Raw genomic sequence first — 6,142 nt, forward strand, 5'->3', positions numbered from 1 at the left:
TTGTAGGCATTGGATTATTATTTTCAATGATATGAGCATTTATTCACACAGATTTTGGGTTAGTTGTGCCACTCTCCTCTTTATTTTCTTTGAGACTCTTCTTGTCACATTTATTTGGGGGGTTTTAGACGAAGAAGAACTAGGTTTTTGGTGACATAAATATGGGAGGTAAGATGAAAAGGGTGGAACCAATGAGTTGTTCAGAGTGGATGAAAAAGGAGGAGGTGTGGGATATACTGAGGAGGGGTAATTTAATTGGGTATATGGAGAGGCTAAATGGTAATAACCCAACCATTACACAGTAGTTTATAAAAACCTAGAAGGAGGGCTCAATTATGGTGGATAATCAGTGAATGGAGATTTCAGAGGATGTTATTGTTGAGGCCATAGGCTTGGAGCCAGACGGTATTAATTTCTATAGGGAATGAAAAATTTCAAACAGAGCAATTGAGAATTTTGTGGAGTTCGAGCACGAGAAGAGCCATCTGGTCAAAATAGGTAATTCCTTTATCAAGCTGGCATCTATTTCTCACCCTTGGCATTTTGTTTTGTTTGTGATAATGGAGTACTTAACTCTTGATGGGAGATTCATGAAATGTTATGGGTATCATTTCATGTTGGCCAACCACTTTAGGTACAATGTTAGATCAATTTTCCTTACTATTTGAGGTAGTCTCTTAGCATTTCTATCCTAGCTATTCAGAAAGACGTGAATGGTGAACATGTCTGCCATGAGGGTCTCATGGTTATCATTATAAATGTCTTAAAATCCAAGAAGATCATGAGGACTAGAGGTCATCTGAAGGATGCTAATTATGACATGGAAGGGAGCATTCTAGAGAAGGGTTATCATTCTAAAACCCAGGATGAAACCAAGGCGGGTGAGGAGAATTTGAACAAGGGCCTTGGGGTAGTTCAAAGAAGAAGAAAAAAGTGTTTGTTCACTTTGATTCAGATAAGGAAAGTGATTTTATGGAGGATTTGGCGAGGGATTATAAAAAGAAATGCGAGAGTAAGGGAAAGAGGATTAAGGGCATCCTTGTTGTGAGGGCTTCTTCCCCTTCAGATGATGAACCCTTAGCCCATAGGTTGGAGAGGAAGAGATATCCCTCAAGAAATTAGGAGAATAATTTAAGGTACAAAGGGGAGTCAGATAATGAGGAATCTAAAGAACAGGGGATACACCCTAATTTTGGTGAAAAATCTAAAGGTATGCTAGGGTCTACTAATGGGATGCATGGTAACCCTAGCACAATTTTGAAAGAGATTGGGGCTATGAAAAATCAAATGCAGATGCTTGGAAGGGATATGCAAGCTTTGAGTAAAGAAGTTGGGCATGCAAGAAAAATTGCTTGTGGTAAACGCACACTTGGACAACACATTGATAGACTAATGGAGGTGATCGAGAGCGAAAAAGATGTTAAAAACCTAATGCAGAAGATCCCATAGCTGGAGGCAAAGAATAGGGTGATGGACAAGGAGTTTAATGCCAACCAGGGGAAGATCACAAAACTAGAAGCCAAGATGACCAATCTGGAAAAATTGGTCAAACGAATAGCTGAGAATGTGAGCACTTTGTTGAAGAAATTGGGGAGTGAGAAAGGTCAGGACTCCCCTCAGGCTGTTGAGAGTTAGGGTCCAAGCAAGTGCACTAGGGCTCACTCAAAGAAGATTGAGGACACGGGAAATAAGGACGAGGTGAAGGGCATGGCTGAAAATATGCACATCCTTGTGGACCAGGTGCTTGACCTGATCAAGTCTTCTTAGTTGGATTTTTGCTATTTTTTTTGCTATCTTTTTTCTGTCTTTTTCAGCAGTTCTTTTAGTGACCTCTTTGATGTACTTTTTGGAGGTCTATTTCATGTATGCTCTGGGTAGCTCTCTCTGTTGCTTTTTTCTCTGTTTCTATCTAGACTTTATGAAAAAAGGTTTTAGGTCCTTTAAAACCTGCTTTTACTTAATCAAAATATTATGACAATTGATATTACTTCATCTCTCAACTATGTTGAATTTGATGAAGTCAAATATTGTGGAACTTCTTATGAAATGTGGACAAGCTGAAAGCCACTTATCGAGGAGATGATAATGTAAGAAGAGCTAAAGTTGAAAGTGTTAGAGGACAATTTGATCAAATAAAGATGAGAAAAGATGAGAACATTGCAAAGTACAGTGACAAAATCAAAGCCAGAGTTTGTGCAATCAAAGATTCAAGAGGAAAGATTGAAGATGAGATAGTGGTAAGTAAGTTTCTCAGAACACTTCTTCCTATATATGCAATCAGAGTATCAGGAATTCAAGAAATGAGATGCAATCCAAAGAATGATATTACATTGGATGCAGTAGTTGGAAGATTAACAACATTTGAGCTAGATAACTATGATAATTATGTTCCTAGTTCTAGCAATCTTGAGTTTGCATTTGAAGCCAAGTTGTCACTCAAGAAGAAAGCTAAAAGATTAAAAGGAAAATAATTTGAAAGTAAAGAAGAAGATAGTTCTGATAGTGATCTTGAAGCCATTGAAGCATTAGTTTCAAGAAGGTATCCCAAAGGCAAAGGAAAGTATAAAGGTAAAATTCCTTTAATCTACTTTTCTTGTGAAGAGGTTGGACACATTATTGCAAGGTGTCCAAACAATGAAGATAAAGATGAAAAGAAGCACAACAAGTTTAAAGGAAAGAAGTATTTCAAGAACTTTAAGGAATACAAGGAAAATGGTAAGAAATCTTATTTTATGGCTAAATATTTAGACAATAGTAATGATGATGAGATGGTCTATATTGTTGTAAAAGATGAATCTGGTGATAAAGGACATAAAATGGCACTTCTCTCATTTTAGCAAAAATGATACATGGATTATTGATAGTGGTTGCTCACATCATATGACTGGTGAAAAAACAAAGTTTTAACATATGGAACATTATGATGGTGGAAGTGTGAGATTTGGAAACAACCAACCATGTTGCATAAAGGGAAAAGGTTGTATCTCACTAACCAATGAACTTAGATGTGATAATACTTATCAGGTTGAAGGAATAAAGTATAATCTACTAAGTGTGGTACAATTGAATAACATTGGATTCAAGGTAGAATTCATGATTAGAAGGCCATGCTACTAGATGGGAAACGAAATCTAGTTGGCTCTTGTAACCAAACGAAAGGTAACTTATTCTAACTAGATCTTAGTAAAAGTTCATGTTTCATTGCTCAAGTAGAAGAAAGTTGGTTATGGAACAAAAGTTTATTTCATGTGAACTTTGATAACCTAATCAAGATAAGTAAGAACAAAAGAGTGAGAGGTATTCCTAGTTTGAGGAAACCTAATATGGGCCTATGCAAAAATTGTCAAATTGGTAAGATGGGCAAGACAAGTTTCAAAAGAAAAAGCTATCATTCTGAAGAAGTCTTAGATTTGGTTCATATTGACTTATGTGGACCCATTGGAATTGAGAGCTATAGTGGAGATAATTATTTTATTCCTTTTTTTATGATTATTCTAGAATGATGGTTGTAATTTATATGAAAGATAAGTCTAAATCATTTCAAAAGTTTAAATGGTATCTGGCAAGAGTATAGAAGGAAACTAGAAAGAAGCTGAAATGTTTGAGATCAAATAGAGGTGGCGAATTCTTCTCTAATGAATTTTGTACTAAAAGAGTAATTAAAAGACAAGTATTAGCCCGTGGTACACCACAACAGAATGGTATAGATGAAAGAAGAAATAGATCCATCATGGATTGTGCAAGAACTTTGATGATAGGAAAGAATGTTGCAATCAAATAGTGGAAGCAAGTAATCAGTATTGTAGTGCATACCTAAAATATAGTACAGTTGAAGATAGATTCAAATCAAACTCCTTATGAACTATGGTATGGATACAAACCTAATGTAAGTTACTTGAAAGTATTTGGTAGCAAATATTATATTTTGAAAGAATCTAGGAAAGGTAAATTTGATGTCAAAGGTAATGAAGGCATATTCCTAGGATATTCTTGCAGAAGTAAACCATATAAATGTTTGAATTTATCAACTCATAAAATCATAGAAAATGCACATGTGAGAATTGATGAGTTTGTAGAAAAGAGTGAAGAAGAGAGCAGCAAAGGACCTAAGGATTACAAAAATTTCACCTACTATGAACCTAATACATTTCCAAATCCAATTGGAAGTTAGCATACTTCACCTCTAGAGTCCCCAAAATCTCTAGAGGCTATCGAGTTGCAACCAGTGCAACTTGAGTCACAATTTGAAAGACTCGAGTCATAGTCAAAAGCTACTGAGATGCTACTAGAGAAAACTGAGTCTAAAGGACTAGAGTCACAGACAATGGGACTTGAGCTTGATACAGAAGATCATGGTGAGGCTAATGGAACAAGTTCTAAATCCAAAATACATGTGTTAGCAAGATATGTCAGAAGGCACCATGCACTTGATCAAATCATTGGAGACAAGTTAGATGGAACAATGACAAGAAACAAATTGAAAGGTACATGTTTGCTTACTGAATTTGAGCCTAGATCAATTAACGATGCTTTGGATTATGAAAGTTAGATTGAAGCAATGAATGAAGAGATAGAATAGATAGAAAGGAATAAAACTTGGACTCTTGTTCCTAGACGCAAGGATAAGAATGTAATTGGCACAATGTGGGTTTTAAGAAATAAGCTGAATGAAGGTGGAGAAGTTTCCAGAAACAAAGCAAGGTTATTATGCAAAGGCTATTCTCAAGAAGAAGGTATTAATTATGGTGAAATTTTTTCTCCTATTGCAATATTAGAAGGCGTTAGAACTTTACCTTCTTGTGCTCAACATAAAGGATTTAAAGTTTATCAAATGGATGTGAAATTTGCATTCTTGACTAGAATTCTTGAAGAGGAAGTTTACATAGAACATACATAAGTTTTTGTAGATCCTATCAAAAAGGATATGGTTTGAAAAGTGCATAAGGCATTTTATGGACTCAAGAAAGCTCCTAGAGCTTGCTATGAAGACTTCATATTTACTTGATAAAGATTGTTTTTCAAATAACAAATGATAACAAATCTGTGTATATCAAAGAAGCACTAGACAAGAAGATTGTATTGGAAGAAACCTTAAAAGATGACACATTTTTTACTTGAGATGATGACTTGTGCAAAGCTTTTCAGAAGAGATTAGTAAAGAATTTGAGATGTCCGTGTTTGGAGAGAAAATTCTTTGTTGGATTGTAGATCTAGTAGAAGAAAGATGGTATTTACATTACTCAATCCAAGTATATCAAGGAGATACTAAAGAAATTTGGAATGGAGGATTCAAGACTAGTTGGAACACCTATGTGGGTGATCCCACAATAATGGGTTCCACTTTTTGACCAATTTTGACACTGAAATCAATATTTTTGAAACAAACCTCATGCTCGAGTGACTATATCCCTAAAACTATAAATAATTTCAAGGTGACATAAACTAGTGATTTTTAGTACTTTGTTCCTAGTTTGTAACCATATTTTTTAATCTAAAAAAAATATTATTTATGTCAATTTTTTCTTCTCCAAAAAGTGGTACATAATAAAATTCAATATTTTTAAAGAGTGACAGTCTACTTGACACACATAACTTTTTTCGTAGAAAAGATAATGAGGTAATTCTTTCAATTTTGGATTTGTAACATCAATATCTAGAGGATGCATTTGGTTTGATTCAATTTGGTTGAATATTGTATAGTTTATGAAGTTTTGAAGTGACCAATCGTAATTCAGACATACTTTCATTTTGACAAAGATAACTTGAAGTCAATTTATCATAAATCTTTTTTTTTTAATAGAAAGCTATCTCAATAAGCTATTTCCTAGATATTTTTCAAATTTTTTTTGACCTAACTCACTAATTTTCCCAAAGTGTTGAAGTTAGTTGATGTTCAATCGGTAATGAACCTATGATGAGTTAAACTCATATTTGAAAGTCTTAATGATTAAAATATGTATTACAATTATCGTCATTGGAAAGCTTGCTCCGAGTAGCACATTTTGGCATTTTTTATTTTACAGTAGGAGATCATTCATCTGTAATTATGGGTGTCAAAAGAGCCAAAAAAATAAAATAAAAAAGGGCCAAATTTTTTATAATTTTTTATGTTCGCTACGAACAGTGTTCGCAACAAACATAT

The sequence above is a fragment of the Cupressus sempervirens genome, chromosome 4 (genome assembly GCF_028749045.1).
Source record: "Cupressus sempervirens isolate cs-2001-9-10 chromosome 4, ASM2874904v1, whole genome shotgun sequence".
NCBI lineage: Eukaryota > Viridiplantae > Streptophyta > Pinopsida > Cupressales > Cupressaceae > Cupressus > Cupressus sempervirens.